The 19,182-nt window shown below is 40.9% G+C and overlaps 1 pseudogene across 1 annotated transcript; it reads right to left on the bottom strand.

Annotated features, from left to right (window-relative positions):
• Positions 1 to 2,906: 2,906 nt before the first annotated feature.
• On the bottom strand, positions 2,907 to 18,374 carry LOC306654420 (translationally-controlled tumor protein-like; annotated as a pseudogene). The gene is made up of 3 exons: positions 18,342 to 18,374; positions 17,812 to 17,947; positions 2,907 to 3,386 (listed from the first exon to the last, which is right to left on the bottom strand). The product of its transcript is annotated as a translationally-controlled tumor protein-like (transcript).
• Between the last annotated feature and the right edge of the window lie 808 nt (positions 18,375 to 19,182).

Here is a 19,182-nt window from a genome sequence, read left to right as displayed (position 1 = left end):
ATGGTTGTACACAATGTAGATTCATACCATTCGTGTAATCATACATGTACATAGGGTAATGATGTCTGTCTCACTCCACCATTTTTCATACCCCCCTCTCTCATTTCCCTCTACCTAATCTAAAGTTCCTCCATTCTTCTCTCACCTCCCACTCCCCACCCCCATCATCATCTACTTATCAGGAAAAACATTTGGCTTTTGGTTTCTTGGAACTGTAGTGAGATGAAATATTAGTGTGGCTTTAATTTGCATTTCTGTAGTTGCTAGAGATGTTGAACATTTTTTCATATATTTTTTGTCTATTCATATTTCTTCTTCTGTGAAGTGTCTGTTCTATCCCTTTCCCCATTTATTGACTGGGTTATTTGTGGCTTTTTTTTTGTTGTTGTTGTTAAGTTTTTTGAGTACTTTATATATCCTGGAGATCAATAATCTACCTGAGGAGCAGGTGGTAAAGATTTTCACCCATTCTGTAGGTTCTCTTTTGACATTCTGCTGTGAAGCCCATGCTTGCTAGTCTGTTTTTCTTATCTCAGGAATCTAGTGGTATCTCTTGGCAAATACACTTCCCCTGGGATGGTCTCCTAGAGAGGGTGCTGGCCTCCAGCAGAACTCCATGAAAACTGGCTGTAGCTTAGTCGTGTGGCAGAGCGCCCAAGGAATTGGAAACACTGTCCACCATGTCATCTAGTGCAGGGAAGGTTTGGACCTCATTGCCTGTTTATTCAAGAGAGATTCTATGAATCCAAAACAAAATAATTAAATTTAAAAAAACTGGTATACTAAGGGAAATGATTTAGTTATGGTAACAGACAAATACCTAATTCTTAGCTCATTAGAAATGAGGGTATCAAATATAAAGAAAAAATTGCCCAAATGATGGAACTACTTAATTCAAATTTTCTCCTATTGTTTCAAGGACATGAATTATGAATTTCCAAAACATTCCCAGGAAAAAGTAAGTTTGTGTGTGTGTGTGTGTGTGTGTGTGTGTGTATTTTTCATGGAACCCAGGGCCTCATACATAGTAGGCAAGTGCTCTACCATTGAGCTACATCTCCAGTTCCAAGTCAGTTGTTTTGTTTTGGAGATATCATCTCCTCTGGTTCAGTCATCATTGGAGGGTGACAAAGTGAAACCACATCTGTCTAAAAAAAATAAAAGGAGTTAGAGAAATGCAACTATATAAAAGCACTGTTATAAACTAGTGTTTATAATGATGGGTTAACAGAGCTGTAGAAACCTGTTTGGTCAGGAAGGGAAATGAGGAACAACTTAATAGACACAGGGAAAACTAAAAGAGTACTGCAGAGGACTCCTGAGACAGTTATGGCAGTGGTTGGGAGCAGGGGGTGAATGAGTTAGAGCTCAAAGGTATAAAAAAATGAACATTGCAAAAATGATCTCCATGAGGAATTTTCAAATCACTGAACACAATATAGATAAAAGATAGCACGTCTTTGCCAAAGTGGTTTTCAAGGACTTATTTTAGATTATAAAGAAACACTAGAGCAATGAAATGGTTACTTTGCAATTGTTTTAGAAAAGGGACAGACAGAATTAAGATCTACTTCAGATCAAAAAGTCAATGTTCTCCAGAGCTCTGGAAACAGAAGTAAATGGTGCTTAAAGATAGCAAAGCAATTGATGCTGAAGGAAAGGGCATCATCCTGTTTCCAATTTCTTCTGACTATGGGTTTGAGAGCAAAGAATTGGTGGGTTAAAGAGAGGACTGAATACAAAGCTAAATATTGGATTATGAATTTTCATCCTGGCCTTGGTACTGAAGAGGGTCTTGATCTTGGCTCCACATTTCACTCTTCCATGTCTCATGGTTTACATCTACACATTGAGGTTTGCTTGCTTGCTTCCTCTGTGAGCATTCATGAAACTCCCATCATGTGCTGGGGTTGAATGGCCCTTCATGTCTTTACAGATATGTCTTCAATGACAGACACATACTAACATTGGAAGCCATCTTTTGATCACATTCCTCTCTTAGGAGTTGGTACTGAGACCTAGAAAGGTTAAACAAGTTGGTTGAGGTCTATTAGCCAAGGACAAAGTGCGGATGAAAACTCACTTTCCTCCTCTGCTTCCCAGGGCTCCCTGCATTACTGCTGGCTACAGAGTGAAGGGTAAATTTTATTATGCTTCATGTGCAATGGGAAGTGCCAGTGGATGTAGACTTAACGTGGAGTGAAAATCCCTTTACTTCATATAGTTAAAAAAAAAAAAAAAACCCAAACAGCATTCAGAAATTACTAGTTTTAAAAATGCCTAATAACCCTACTCTTTCATCTTCTGGAATACAAACCTGTTAATACTGGAGACTGGATGCTTTTTAGTAGGACTAGCTAATTCTGCTGTGAAGCTAGTGCCACCGAGGACAAGAGTCACTTCCTGCAAAGAGCCACCCTCTGCCATCGTAATATTTGCTGAATTCTCAAGAGCCCAAAACAGCTTCAAGAGCTTCATTATTAGTCCTCAGCATCACCTTATGAGGTCACTATTAATTCTGTTTAGAGACAAAAAAAAAATAGAGGCCTAAAGAGTGAAGAAACTTGAAATCATAGAACCTATCATCTGATCCTGTCTTTGTAGCCCACAATAGTAATAACCACTTTAACTAGAAGAGTGTTGGAGGACCAGAATAGAATTTCTACAGTCCCAGAATAGGGTTTTTTATTTTGTTTTGTTTTTTGAGTTTAAATGCACTTTATTTTGGACAACTTACATGACATGTCTTAGAAAAAACAATGCTTCCACTCCAAACAAATCATGGTCAAAATAAATGAGCTCAAGATGACATAGTTCCATTTGTTTTAAGTCCTGGTGTTCTGTGAATAACAAGAAGCCGCCAGTTATGCTGACGGATGGTAGATCCAAAGTAACTGCCAAATTTGTTAACATTTTCCCAATTCTAAACCATCCTTAAAGAAAATTATATGTGGGGTCATATCAGCCTCACCTCCAGGAGAGTCATCATGCCATCTGGATTCATATTTTCACCAATAAAGAACTGGTAATTGTTTTTGTTTTAAAGCAAGGATGTGCTCGATGTGTTCTGCAGCCTCCGTCATAGAAGGGTTTACTCTTTCTGATCTCTATACTGCAAGTTTGCCTTTGATTGATTCATGTGATCTTTTGATGTACTTACATGCTTCTTTTGTGAAGCAGGTTTCCTGCAAGGGATCGTTCATGACAATATCAACACCAGCGATTACTGTGCTTTTGGTACCTTTGCCCTCGGGTCCTTCAGCGGAGGCATTTCCATCAATGATCGAGTTGTGGATGTTATCCTCTGCCCTACTAACCATTTACCCTCCACCTGCAGGCACTGATCGTGGCTATCTCCTGGATCTTGTAAATGTCAGAGAATGTCTCTGATGAGATCCCAGTAGATAATCCTGATGACTACTAAAGGGAAGAGGTGGTGGCCTATTCAGCAGGAGTCTAGAGCTCTCTCAGTGAGCTCAGTGCAGCGGGGGAGAGGCGGGAGCCAGCGGAATAAAACCTAGCATCGGGTCTTAGTAGAGAGAGGCAAGACGGGGTCCACTCATACGTCACTGTCTAAGGGGTGGAATTGGGAAGAACACTGAGGGTGAGGTCTGGGAAGTGGGGATGGATGCTGAAGAATCTCTGGGAAGTGATGGCCCCAAGCACCTGTAGATATTCTCCTGCCCACTGCAGCCAAGGGAATCAGGATACCATTTCCTTCCAAGCCCTTTGTGACTGCCTATTTCCATTAAAACTTGAAATTTTATCATAAGTAATATCCTTCATAATACATGCAATATATAAAATGATCTGAACATGAATAGTATTTTAGATAATTTAAATGCATGCTGATGTTTAACACATACATGTGTAGTTTTGATTAATAAATAATGATCATCACTTGTTCAATGCTTGCTATGTGGAAGACACCATGAGGCATTTAAAATTTATATAAAATATTATTCTGTTTTAAGAACTTGCCTGAGTTTAAGGATTTGCATAAGGTCTCTTGGTGGGGATGGCAAAGTTAGATTTTAAGCCTTACATGTTGAATTCCAAAGCTGGTAGTTTTAAATTGTGCTCTTCCAGGTGGTCAAGGGCATGGGAAACAATGCAGGTCCTGGCCTCATCCTTGACCCTTCTCTTTCTCATAAACCCCATCTTTAGTCCCATCCCTCTGTTTCAAAGATACCCACATCTCTTCAACTCCAGGGCTATTTTAACCAAATTCCTACTTTGTAGCTAGAGTCATCTTTCCAGACCCAACTTTGACACATGTCCTTTTCCTTTTTCAAGCATTTTGGTAGTTTCCCACTTCCCTTGTGATGGAGACCCAGACTTCAGGATCTCTCCAGCCTCATTTCTGTCCTTTCTACCCTGAACTCACTACTCCAACCAGAAATAAGGACTTTAATTTCATTGCCTGGCTGTATTCCCTACTGTGATTCCTGATGTTAGGATGTTGTTTTCTGATTTTGTGTTGAGTTCTCTCTCCAGGGCCTATGGCCTGCAGCCCTACTCTGACCAGGAGAAAAGTCAGGTCCACGTGTGTGCCAGGTGAGAAACAACGAGGTAAAGAAACCAAAGTGTAAGAAACAGAAGAAATTCATTACTCACCGGTCCAAGAGAGGTTAGAGGTACAGACAGGAGACCAATGGGAAGTTCAAGGGCAGCAGGGAGGTCCACCAGTGATGGGAGGTGAGAGAAGGTGGGCACTAAGTCTTTATTAAAGTCCATGCATAACATTCCTTAGGCTTATCCAAGGGGATTGTGGATTGGTTAGCTTAAAGAAGTTTGAAGAGCGGAACTTATTTACAAACCATTAGGTTTTATCATGGTTTGGGGTCAGTGAGAAGAGGAACAAATGGGTTACATTTTAACCACACAGGAGGGGAAGTTTAACTAGACCAAAGGTAACAAGGTACAAATGGGCTTCACACAACCTACGTCAGGCTTAAAAATGGATGCTGAGGCAGCAATGATGGTGAACAGACTTAAGACACTCCCTTCAACTGCAGTTGTCCTCTGTTGAAGTCATGTGATCATCATCATTGTCCTCTTTTTCCTTCAGACCCTGGAGGCACCTCCTCTTGGAAGTGTTTGCTGAGCCCCAAGTATGGGTAGGCACCTTCTGTGTGTTCCTCTTGTCACTTAGCATAGTACATCACAGTTGCCGCCAGCCGCCCATGGACCCCACTGAGCTCTGAGCATGGGCAGTCAGGGGCAGTGCTGGGAATGATTCTCCTCAGCACTTGCAATGACACTGGGCCTACGAGGAGCACTTCAAAAATATTTGATTGAATATGAATGGGAGTGACTGATACAGTGCCCCGCAGAGAGTGGCTGCTAAAAAAATGATAGCCATTACTCTTCATTATTCCAGCTATCATACGTTGGTACACAAAAAAACTAATTGTCTCTGGCTCTTTGTGGTACAAAATCTGTGGATATTTGTCACCGCTTGCAGCAACAACTTGCACGGGTCTTATGGGTGGCGGACTGGAAACTGAGCCACTTCTATCTTTCTCTTTAGTGCACTGCTTTCTTGCTTGTTTGTTTATAGAGGATAGAGGAAATGAGGTTTACTTGCTTTGAGAGGAGAGAGGGAGAGACTTTGCTTATCAGAGAGAAAGAGAGACTTTGCTTAAGAGAGACTTTGAGAGAAGGACAGGCTTTGCTTAGAGCTTAGAGGAAGAGAGACTTGCTACGCCTTGCTTAAGGTCTACTGCTTCTTACTGGTGCGTCCTGCATCCTGTGAACTAAGGGTACATCTACCTAAGGTGCTTCAGTGATGCGTCTCAGTTCTCTGCTCTGCGATCTGCCTTCCGCCGCTGCCCTACTTGCTGCTGCCCCGCATGTCCTAGCTGCTTCCATGTATCTTCTACTAGCTGCTTTCCTGCTAATGGCTGCTGTGTCTCTGTCTCGCTCCGCCTATGCTTATATCACCTCCAGGAGGCGGAGAGCAGGGCCACGCCTCTTATGCAAAGATCAGGCAGAATTAGGAGTTATTGAGAACACATGCGCATACATTGAGTGCGTGGATGATACAATCACCTGAGTGTGCTTATGTCAATTAACCTCCTCTCTGCCGATGTGATCAACATGGTGCAGCCCCCAACAACTAATTGCATTTCTGTCATCTGGTTGGCACTGATCTTACTGTGATGAGCCTACCAATTGGCACAATTCCAGAACCAAATATGGATTGCAAGAGCAAAGAACTCCTGCTTACAGACAGAGATGTGCCCGTGGTTGCCGAATGGCTGGATCTGGGGGCTCTTGTGACAGCTAACTTGTTGTGGCTCACGCTGTCCCCTGTGGCTTACTGTTGGGAAATGTGATATGCTCTCACTGGGCCTGCTCCTCCTTGTGCTCTGTAGTTTTTTTCTGGTTGTCAATTCTTTGGGCTCAGGAGCATCTCTTGGTTTCCCAGCTGGATGTGACTTCTTTTTTTCCATTGTCAAAGCATTTCTCCTGGTGTGGTACGGAAATTGAGCAAAGATCACTTGTGGAAATGAACTTCCTACTGGTCTCTGTACACAGTCACGGACGTTCCAAATTTGGTGTTGTTGCCTATAACCTCAACAGAAACCTCCGGAGAAGAAGCCACTGTCATTCCATTTTAGAGTTGGGGAGCATGAGGCTCAGACACTTGCTCAGAAGCAGCAAAGTCCTGGGTCTTCCTTGAACTCAACTCCATGTGCCTGAACTTTACCAGAAGACAAGCTCGTTTTATTCTGTTTGAGCTGGTAGACTTAAAATGATAGGGTTTTTTTTTGTTTTGTTAACTTCATATTTTTTCCTAGGCAGACACTTAAAAAGAATTTTAAATAGTCAAGTCTCTTTTCCTCTTGCTAAATAACTTCTGGATTTTGAATCTTTCCATTTTGGGGCACTGAAACTCTCTCCCAAGTTTTCTTTTAATCCTCTTATAAAGGATTTTTTTTCCCTCTTTCCCCCCTCCTTTTTTAGAAAATACTAAAATCTTTCCAATATGTGGAATTTATTTTCTTATACAGTGTAGGATAGAGATCCAACTTATTTTTTTCCAATAACTATTTGTTTATAGCTATATCATTTGTGTCCTAACTGATATGAGAAGTTGCCTTTTTCCCCTATACTAAGTGCTCATCTATAGGTTCTGTTTACTGACCAATTTCTCTATCTATTCATGCATTGATAGTGTTTGTTAGTTATTACAGCCTTATAACCTATTTAATTCTTTGGAAGTTCTAGACTGCCCTCATTGTTCTTGGTCTTTAGAAGAATTTTCCTTTTTTTGCACATTTATTCCACAGTTCTTGCCTAAAACTGGACCTCATATAGATGACATACATGTATATATGTTGAACACATGATTAACTTTACTTTAGGCTTCTGGACAAGACTCACAAACTGCTTTTAAACTGTCATTCAGTCATAGGTAGAAAAGATGAAGTATTTTGGGCTAACTCTCTGGTGTAGGGGTAAGGCAGATAACAGGAAGGAGAAATTTGCAAGGTGGTATGGACCAAAGGTTTGTATGTTGAGATCCTAACCCCTAATGAGATTGTAGCAGGGGTTGGGGGCTTTGGGAGATGATTAGGCCATGACAGTGGAACTTCCATAAATGGGATTAGCACCCTCTTAGAGGAGGCTACAGACATGGTTGTTCAGTGAGAAGATGGCCATCTGTGAACCAGGAAGAGGGCCCTCACCAAACATCTACTAGTTAATCTTGGACTTCCTAGTCTCCAGAACTATGAGAAATAAATGTTTATTGTTTAAGGCATTCAGTCTGTGGTGTTAGAGCTAGGGCAGGAGAGATATGTAGTTAAGTAGCAGCACTCAATTGTCAGAGAAACAAGAATACTGGAGGTGAGGGGCTAGAGGTGTAATTCAGTGGTAGACCATGTGGTTAGAACATATGAGGTCCTAGGTTCAATTCTGTTTCTGTTTCTGTTCAAAATAGAAACAGAAGCAAATAAAAAAGCTTGTAACTGGATAGATAAGGAAACTGAATTTGTTGGAATTTAAGGACTTGACTAAGATCATGCAATCAATATGTGACAAAGGGGTATCTCTTGTTTCTCAGTCTGATCTTTCCATGACATAGAGCATCTGCTCTTCTAGAATACTGAGCAGCTGGTGTTTGGTTTTGAAATAAGGCGTGGGAGATTACAATTCATCCTAGTCCTTCCCTTTTGAACTCTCCACCAAAGGTCCACATTCAAAGAAAATGTATCAGATTTTAAAAATTCTGTTGTATTTCTTCTTCATTTAAACATGTGTGGTAAGTTAGCAAGAGCTGAAACACAGTGGTAGGACTTTAGAAAATGTTTTCTTTACCTGAATTAGTTAAGGGTAACTCATATATTTTATAGGAATTCTACACATCTTTTCCTCGGCTTTTCATTTTCTCCATTGATAAAATATCCTAAACCATCTGGAGAGAGCTGGAGCTTGGCTTCATTTCCGTTTAGCAGCAATAACACTTTGGGTAGTGAAGGGAGGAGAATGAGATGTCTCCCAAGTAATCGCTTTCTTAGCCAATGACTGCTAGTTCTAGAGATAACTTTATATTTTCTCCACAGTGATGGAGCAGAAGTTTGCCAGTGAATCCGTCTGAGAGCAGCAATATGCATTTTGGATCCCACATGTATACTCGCTTTATACCCAAAACTTGAATAATACTTTCAAACAGCAAAGAGGAAGCAGATTATTTTCTAAATTAAAATTGATGAAAAGTAACTGAGGGTGAAGCTCAGACCCTGGGTTTAGCTTCCAAGAGTTAAATTTGAATTTTTTAAAAAAATGTAATCTCTGCCACATCATGCTTATTAGTTGGGTGATATACATCTGTTTTAATTACTTTCTATTTATGTAAAAAGGCAGTTTAAAGTGTTCTAAAGTGTAAAACAAATGCATACAGCTTTCCTTCATTTGAGCCAAATTTTTATGCCCCATTTTCCAGAAATACATATCTTATTCCAGGAAGATGTCATGCTATGTGGTCAGAGAGAAGTCTATTGGATGTTAAAAGTCTGAGTTGCCTGTAGCTATTTATAAAATGCTCCACTTCTGCCATCTGTTCTCCACATTCCCTTTTCTCTTCTTTTATGTCCTTCTTTCCCTAAAATGCTAGAAATGGTCCTTGAGTGAATTTCCTAGTCTTGACGTTTCCTTTTCTTTTTGTTGGTTGAAGATCCTTTTTGACATTTGACTTCATGTGAGGTTGTCTAACAAAGTCTCATACACTCTGTCCCCCCAGTTTTACACTTTGTTTCTGGTTTTCTTTTGCCTTAGCTGACAGCACATGCTCTTCAGGTGTTCCTCTTCATCCCACCTAGACTCAGGATGGACTGCCTCCTCTGAGGCTGCCAGGAGCCTCTTCCTGTGGGTGAAAATCTCCTTTTCCCAGCTGAGACTTTGCAGCTTGATGCTGGGCTCACACTCTGCTTCCTACAGTATTTTCTTTCATCAAATCTGATTTCAATTATAAATCACTGATTTTTAGATACCCATGATTTTCTTAGATCACAAAATGTAATCTCCCTATTTTATTTATTTATTTATTTATTTATTTATTTAGAGGTGTAACCAACTTTTATTAATTCTCATAGGCTTGCAAATGCTACCTAGAGCAAATAATCACTAACAAATGGTAGTTATTGCTTTTAGCTTTTTGTATTTTTTTCCGTTTTTTTATTAAAAATCATAAATTTACATAGGGCAATGTTGTTTGATTCATTCTGTTATTTTTTCCCTTCCCCCCACCCCTCCCACCCCTCTTTTCCCTCTACACAGTCCTTCCTTTCTCCATTCTTACCACCCTCCTTATCCCTAACCCTAAACCTAACCCTAGCCCTAACGCTAACCCCTCCTACCCCCCATTATATGTCCTCATCTGCTTATCAGCGAGATCATTTGTCCTTTAGTTTTTTGAGATTGGCTTATCTCACTTAGCATGATATTCTCCAATTTCATCCATTTGCCTGCAAATGCCATAATTTATCATTCTTCATGGCAGAGTAATATTCCATTGTATATATATGCCACAGTTTCTTTATCCACTCATCAACTGAAGGGCATCTAGGTTGGTTCCACACTCTGGTGGAGACTCAGAGACAGTAAATGATATGGAGAAGGGTACATGAGAATTAGTAGAATAGAATAATTTAATTAGTAGATTTTTAAACCCCATGTTTATGACAGATTTAGACTTGGAACAAAAAGTCCTACAAATGTAGGGTTACATTAATTAACCTCATGGTAACCGTATTAGTTTATAGGAGATGCCATAACAAAAATGCCACAGTCTGGGTGACTTAAACAACAGAAATTCATCCTCTTACCCTTCTGGAGCCTGGAAGTAGGAGATCAAGGTTTCAGCAGGGTTGGTTCTTCTGAGGCCTCTTTCTTTGTCTTGCAGATGACTACCTTCTCTCAATGTCCTCACATGGCTTTTCTTTGTGTGCACATCCTAGATGCCTCTCCATGTGTCCTAAATCCCACTTCTTATCAGGACACTATCATACTGGATCAGGGTTCATGCTAATGACATTGTTTTAACTTAATCAGCTCTGTCAGGGCCCTATTTCTAAGTACAGTCACATTCTGTGGTACTAGAGTTTAGGATTTATGTCCTCTGATTGTGACACACATCAATCCACATCACCCTGTGAGGTCATGATTACTAACATCTCCATTAGCTAATGATGAAAGAAGCATGGAGATGATAAATAACTAGTCAAAGTTAGCAAAGAGAATAAGTGGTAGAGCCAGACTTTGAACATAGACAATCTGACATCAGAAATCTTCAGAGACTATGTTTAGTGCTGAGTCCTGCTGAGAACATGTTCCATAATGATGCTATTCTAGTATTAAGTGTTATCTGTTGAACAACTTGTCCTACATAAAGATATTTTTCTACGAAAGAGGTTCTTGTTTGGTCACTTGCTCTGACTTTTCCCAGTCCATTTGGTTTTCCTTTGTTGTGTGTCAACAGGTCAGAAATTGTGCCATTCAAGGTGTGTATGAACATAGCATGTCACCTCAGGCCGGTTACCTGAGATGTATATGAGCATAGCTATGAACCTGAGGTGTGCAGAAACACAGCTGTGTCACCTGAATATGCACAACCTAATTGTGTCACCTGAGATGTGTATAAACACCGCCACAAAGCTGAAGTATGTGTAAACATATCCATGCACCTGAGATGTTCATGAAGAGCTATGGAAAATTTATAGGAAAGAATAAAAAGAGACACCTAAGCTTAGATCAGCCATAGCTAATTAAATTTGAAATCAAGAGCATATGAATAAGTAATTTTAATTTCAGAATTTTCTGTAAGAAACTTAACTACACCTTCACTCTGTAGACACCTCTTATAGTCTATTATCATGTGAGATGGAAATGGCTTTCTGATATAGTCCTGTAACCTGGAGAAAATTTACCAAGGAAATTCAGTAGCATAACCCAGGGGGAGCTGAATGGCCTTGAAGAAATGGTTTCCTGCGTAGGAAGGCTGTGGGCTTATCCTCATTACTGGCCATCTTATCATCTCACACAGCAGTAAGCCTGTCAACCCCCTTCTAATCACAACTACAACATGCTTAGTGACAAAAATAGCCATTCTCATTCCCTTAAATTCCCCAGGAAAAAATGACTTGTCCAGACCCTGCTATTATACAAATGTTCATGGTCACAGTCAACTGGATGACTCCGACAGGACAAAGTCAGTGACACAGTTGACTGAAGAGTCCAAGAAGGGCCTTTCCTTCAGTGAAAGGGAGGTCCAAAATTTAACCTCGTTGACACTTGTAATTGAAACAAGGTGAAAATATGTCCCCAAATTTACATAGCCATAGCAAAAGTTATTATTATTAAAATAAAAGCAGAGTCCTTTCCTATCACACATTTCAAGTATTCCAGTCAATAAAGAAGAAAAATCTATTTTCTAATAGTTTTAAGCCCTTTAACTTCTCAAACTTCCTAAACTTGAATGATTAACTATAATATCACGAAATAGAGTGTAAACCTATGCTATGGCTAGACTGTCAGTGACAGTAAGACAGATATTTATTGTCCTCATTAATTTTTAATTTAATGCAGGGGAATAGCAAGTGTAAAATATGTCTTAATTTTAATGACCAAAGTTTAGAAAAACCAGTTGTCTCTCTTTCCTTCTCGATTTCAAGGGTTGACTTTCAGTTCTGTGAGTGACACTTAGGCACCTTCTCATAGACCCTACTACATACATACCTTTTTGGACTATGGAGTCAAGTTTCTGATTTTTTTCTGAGGAATTCGGAGCCCATACTCAGAGTGCGATGGGTCTGAAGCATACAATATTTGTTCTATGCTGGTGCCAGGATTAACATGTGGGTTCTTAGCTTCTCCTATTTTCCCTGGTCCACTGCTCTCTCTACAAGAAGGTGTTATTACTGGAGAGAGGTGCAAGGAAACTTCTTTCCCTGGTATAGAGAACTTTGTAGGATTCTTTAGACTTTAGAGAAATTATGATCCCTATATTAAGGACAGTTTCATCTAAGGTAATGATATCATGTAGGTACTGCCACTAAGCCCCAATACATTTTCCCTATATTGCTAAAATCACATTCACTAAGAGATTCACAATTCTAAAACCAGGTGTAGCTTTTATATCTTGCACTATAATTAAGTATGGAAAGCAATCTGAAAAATCCCACAGTGTGCAGGTTTTTCTGCAGCTGTGAACTTGACAATATAGTGAATGAATACTAAAAACAATTGCTGCTGATTAGTAAGAATTGCTGGTACACTTCCTAAAAAGGATTAGAAGAGAAAACAAATACCTGCCTGCACAGAGACTTCTGCAAAAATTAGAGATATTTATTATGTTATTAAAATGGTACCACCAGCGATAACATGATCATAGAAGATTGAGTCTCTGAACAAAACAGGATACTTCTACAAAAGACAAAATATTGGTCATAAAACCCTAGTATCTAATAATTTCAGCTGACACAATAGCCTTAAAGTTGAGCAGTAACATTTTTTAGAGTTGCAGAGACTAGAACCAGGCCTTGAAATTTTCCTTGGCAGCCTGTGAAGAAGGAGGTGTTTGGTAAGACATGTCTTGTTAGTTCAGTTCTGTTCAAATATTATTGAGTGTTCACAGTGTATCCCATGAGACTGATCTGTGAACAATTATGTGCAGTGATCCATGATCCAACAAATTACTTGGAAGCCACAGGAAAAAGACTGTTGTTGCATGGGAGGTATCATGGTTTGGATATGAGGTGTCCCATAAAAGCTCCTGTGTACATGCACAGGAATATTTGGAGGTAAAATGATTAGATTAGTGGAGGTTCAACCTGATCAGTTCCTCCTACTTTGAATGGACTGACTGGCAGGTGGGGCATGGTTGGAGGAGGTGGGTCTCTGGAGGGCATGCCCTGGAAGGGTACATCTTCCTTGTGGCCCCTCTCCCTTTTCTCCCTTTGCTTCTTAACCTCCCCATGAGCTGAGAAACTTTCCTCCACCAGGTCTTTCCCCCATGATTTGCTGCCTCACCTTGAGTACAGAGCAATGGAGTTGGTCATCTATGGATTGAAATTTGTGAAACTGTGAGCCCCAAATAAACTTTTCCTCCTCTAAAATTGTTCTTGTCAGGTCTTTTTGTCACAGCAATGAGAAACTGACTAAAGCGTCAGAAAAATATCTACATATGAATTTGAAAGATTTTCCTTAAGATAAGTCCGTAGTGTTAGAGAGTGGAGATAATAGGAGAAGAGGGGACAGCCTTCTAGGGAGTGAGAAGGGGTAGGGACATGTCCAAGTGCATATCCTGGCCAGTGATGGGAGATCTCTGTAAAGGAGAGCAGAGAATTAAGGACATAAAGGCTAGGTTGAGACAGGACTTAACTAGTGAATCCAACGATGATGGTTTGGAAACTATGCCTCAGAAGTGTTTCAGGTCTGGTTCCATGGCTCCACTGCGTGTTGGTTTCCCATCTGTTATTTTTAGGATATAGGACTGGACACTATTGATTGTCTCACCCAGGGATGCTCAGACAATGAGATAACTGAATCACACATTTCAAACCAAAATTATATCCAAAGCAGAGTGAGTTACTAGTGTAACTATGAGTTCTGTATTTTAGATAGATTTTAAAAGTTCTTTTGTTAGACATTCTATATCTTTTTATAGGTTAAGTTATATCCCTTCCCTTCCCCCAAAGGCATATGTTGAAATTCTAACACCCAGTACCTCATAATGTGATCTTATTTGAAAATAAGGTCATTGCCAATGTAGCTAGTAAAGATAAAGTCATACTGGAGTAGGGTGGGCTCCTAAGCCAATATAGCCATTGTCTTTATAAGAAGGGGAAATTTGAAAATTCTCTCTCTCTCTCTCTCTCTCTCTCTCTCTCTCTCTCTCTCACACACACACACACACACACACACACACACAGAGAGAGAGAGAGAGAGAGAGAGAGAGAGAGAGAGAGAGAGAGAGAGAGAGAGAGAAGCAGAACTTCATGTGAAGATGAAGGTAGAGAGAGATGATGCTTCTACAAACCAAGTAATACCACAGGTTGCCAGAAAGTCACCAGAGGTGGCTGGGGGAGAGGACTGGAAGAGACTCTCCCTCAGTCTTCAGAAGAAACAAGCCCTGCTGACGCCTTGATCTTGGCCTTCCAACCCTCTCACCTGCGAGACAGTACACTTCTGTTGTTTAAGCCACTCTGTTAGTAATTCTTTATGGTGACAACCTTGGTAAACTAATAAGGTCTCCAAGACTGAGGAGGAGACCTCACTTGGGGTAAGCACTCTCCGTGCGAAGGACAAATCTTGAAAAGAGGTTTTCCAAAATTTATAGGGATTTTCCAATAATCACTGCAATTTCTACCAGTTGCATTTTAACCAAATGCCAAATTATCTTATGCAGAAGTTGACTAATTTCAAGCCTGAACTATGACATGTTTTTGATTATTTAATCTTCTGCTTCTATGGTAAACTTAAACATTTCCTCAGCTTGTCTGGACAAGAGCAGTCATTCTGGACTAGTTAGAGTGAAGGTCACACAAGTTTATCCTTTATTTAGATGGTTGTTCATTGGGTAATAACTATATACAATATTTACCTCAGGTGCCACAAAAAATGCCACGATAAAGAGAACAAGATTCCTGTCTTCTCATTAGTCTGATGGAAAATGTGGCTTATGCACCAAAAATTATAAAACAAAATATGAATAAGTACTCTAAGTGAAATTTTATTTCCAGTAATGGTGGGCTAGGTTATTCAGAACAAGTTGTCTTCTAAAAATAATAAACTATACTAGATAACATATTTTTTAATGATACTTAAGTAATTGGAGGGATAAAATAATAGCAGACAAGGATGAGGGCAAATCTGAGGAGGTGAAATAGAATATTGAATATGAAAGCCAATCCTCTTGTTTCCTGTTCTCACTCCCCAGCCCCAGTGACTGGTTCAAAGCACATAATTCAACCAAAACCGAGGAGACACACTTTGCTTGGAAAGGTTGGGACACTTATCCTGGAGCCAGGAGACAAGAGTTGTCCACAGCTGTTTAGCAAGTGCAAGGGGAGAGCACCCTAGAGTGGAGCAGATAAGATGGAGCTAAGATAAATTGTGTGAAATCAGATCTCAGAGACATATTTAGAGCCCTGGACCACACTGTGCCTGAAGAGCACACTCAGTTACATAGATCAAAATACAGCTTCTTTTGCGTTTTATTCTGTTGTCTTGATTCAGTTCCATTCTCTTGTAACAGAAAGATTCTGATACAGAAATCATCTCTGCAGTGGAAATAGTTCAGTCATGACTTTGACTTTTTTTTTTTTTTTTTTAAAGAAAGGGGTCCAAGTAGAGAGAACTGGGAAGGACCTATGTTCAGGGTCTATATAGGAAGAAAATGAGAAGCTGTACACAAATACCAGATTCTCAGAGGTAAAAGATAAGAAGTAGGAGGATACTGCTTATCCGGATCCCAGGGAAAAGAGGAGGTTATTAGCCATGTCATCACAGGCATTGCTCAGGTTGCTGAGCACTGAAAGAGACAATCGGATTTGAGTATTGAAGCCAGGGACTTGTGCTTGCAAGGCAGCCACTCTACCAACTGAGCTATATCCCCAGCCCTCTCTGATGATATTTGGGAGAACATTTTCAGGGAAGTCATGTGGAAAGATCTGAATGCAAAGGTTCGTTCCAGAATACATTGGTGGAAAGAAGTGAAAAGAGCACACTTATTAAATCAGAGAAAGAGAGAGAAAGAGATGGGGGTGGAGAGAGAGAGAGAGAGAGAGAGAGAGAGAGAGAGAGAGAGAGAGAGAGAGAGAGAGAGAGAGAGAAAGAGAGAGAGAGAGAGGAGAGAGGGAGAGAGAGAGATAGGAGAGAGGGAGAGAGAGAGAGAGGAGAGAGGGAGAGAGGAGAGAAGAGAGGGAGAGAGAGAGAGAGGAGAGAGAGAGGAGAGAGGGAGAGAGAGAGAGAGGAGAGAGGGAGAGAGAGAGAGAGGAGAGAGGGAGAGAGAGAGAGAGGAGAGAGGGAGAGAGAGAGAGAGGAGAGAGGGAGAGAGAGAGAGAGGAGAGAGGGAGAGAGGAGAGAAGAGAGGGAGAGAGAGAGAGAGGAGAGAGAGAGGAGAGAGGGAGAGAGGAGAGAAGAGAGGGAGAGAGAGGAGAGGAGAGAGGGAGAGAGACAGAGACAGATAGACACACACACACCACACACACACATACACAGAGGGAGAGACAAGTGTTAGAGGTTAGACATCTGGCCAGAATGCAGGAGGGACAGACATGAGGGAATTTTTTAAAAGAAGGAGGCAGATTAAAAAGTCTTTTATAGGTAGGGAAAGAATCAGAGATAGAGAAAAAGGCAATTTAATGGAGAAGGTCTGGCGGCAGCAAAAGAAAATGAGACTGAGGAAAAAAGAGAACAAAGGAGAGCTGCATCTTATTTGGAGGCAGGAGTGAGAAGAGAATGGATGGAATAAGGAGTGGTGAAAAGGCTACCCTGCTCACCCAACTGGGAAAGACCTGAAGGAAATTCACATGATGGAAGTATTGACTAAAGGGCTATATGTGAACAGGAAATTCTGTCAACACGAAGTAAGAATTTTTTGGAGAAAAAAAAGGAGCTATAAAGTGTTACTTGTAGCTTTCCTGTTTTTGACAAGGTTTTCAACAATGGTACAAAGAACTCATGTTTGTGGGGCTGAAAGGGACAGATTGCATTTGCTCACCTGCATAGAGGCCTGAGGAGGCAGCTCAGGCATTTACCTTTCCAAGGTGAGCATCTTTGTTGGTAAGAATCATGCTTAACCTTCTTAAAATTGCCTCCAGGGTAGAGCCAAGATGGTGAGGTGGAGGTAAGCTACACTTTCCAGCTTCTCTGGGGTCAGAAATGGAGTAGCTGGAGAAAGCCCTCAAAAATGTGGGTAACTGGGGCAATTCACTGAAGTTCAATATTGAGCAGTTGAAGACTTAGAGAGACCCAGAAATTCTGGTCTTTGAAACAGAGTAAGAAAGAGAGTATCATCTTTGATCCTGAGGTTGCAGCAGGGAAAGATAACACAAAGGGAAGACAGAGAAATATACTGGACAAATTTGGCATTGAAACAGCTGAAGAATAGAAAGGCAGTTTGAGTTTAGCTGATCTGGGAGCTGCACAGTGGCTGGTGTTTGAGAAGTGCTGAACATTTTTCAACTTGTGATCAGACAGCTGTGGCAGGGAGTCTTCCTGTGGGGGTCATTCGGGAGCGTGTTGCTGTGGAAGCCCTAGAGATGACAGCAAACAGTGCCCCATTGTCTGGCCAGCACTTACCTGTGGTCCAAGGTAGCTTCAGCAGAATGCCATTGAAACAGGCACAAAGAAGATTATATGCAGTGAGATTTGGGTCCGGAATAAGGAAGGGAGTGTAGTCTGCTTTCTCTTGGAGTTTGGTGGCTGAGGCAACCAGCTAAAGAGGGATGGGAAACTGAACAGACAGGCATGATAGAAGGCCAAAATCATGGGAGGTTGAGTGCGTGGGACCTGCTAAGCATCCTCCATCCAGGATGGTGAGCTGATTTGCCTCATAAGTAGGATCTTTGCCAGAGGTGGTGGGTGGGGGGTGATGGACAGTGGCCAAGACTCACACTTGCAGTTGATATCAGCACATTGGCTTAGCCTAAGCTGTGTGTTGATCTAATCGGTCTGGAGTAGACTCCAGCTGTTGGAATATCCTGTTCAGAGCTTGGTGGTGGTTACTGGGACTTCCTGTTTAGAACTCCAGGTCAGCCCCATCCTGGGTGTGCATCAACCTATCTGTTCTGAGTAAACTCCAGTAGATAGTACTTCTTACTCCATGCTACCTGATACAGATGAACAGGGAGACTGAGAGCCATTTCAACGAGCTTCTGTCCCTGACCACTCCAGCTGATAGCCTGGTGAGCAACACATAAGACAAGAATTGCATGTTTTCTCTTGTATGTGGAATGTAGGGGGCAGGAAAATGACGTGAAAGTAGCAAGGAAACTATTAGAGAAGAGGAGGAAGATGGGAGAGGAGGGTAATGGGTATAGATATGATCAAAGTATATTATTTGCATGTTGTCTATGACACAATGAAACCCATTATTCTGTAAATTTAAACTGCACTAATTTAAAAAATGCCTCAATTCCATTAGTGCACTTTGAGGGAGATATTTAACATCCACTTCCTTATAATAGCTGCTGCCAGTTACACTTCTTTTCCATATTCACTGGATCTTTCAGTGATTCACTGTCAAATCTAATGAGGTCCATTTCATTCTGAGAGGACAATCTCAAAGGGAAGTGCTGCCTTATTCTACAACCCAAGTTTCAAGCAACTGAAACTAGGAGCAAGCAGCCAGCCCTAGGAGATCCACTTGAGGTGAGAGGAGGCCACTGTGACCTGCCTTGTCTCAAAATTCAGTTCCAACAGCAAAGTAAGAACTCCTGTCAAAATGTAAGATGCCTATTCAGGGAATAGCTCCTGTTTGCTGAGACAAGTGACACCACAATGTGCCACTTTCTGTAACACATGCCGCTTTCAGAATCACACCAGGGGTGTGAGCCCTGGGAATATTTCTATCTACAAATAAGGCAACATTGGTGTTTATATCTGAGCGCTAGCTGCACATTCAATATTTATTTATATTTGTGGTTTTCATACTGCTTTGAGAAGCTCCTT

Source organism: Sciurus vulgaris, assembly GCF_902686455.1.
Source record: "Sciurus vulgaris genome assembly, chromosome: 1".
NCBI classification, from domain to species: domain Eukaryota; kingdom Metazoa; phylum Chordata; class Mammalia; order Rodentia; family Sciuridae; genus Sciurus; species Sciurus vulgaris.
This window is presented reverse-complemented; position numbering and strand designations above follow the sequence as displayed.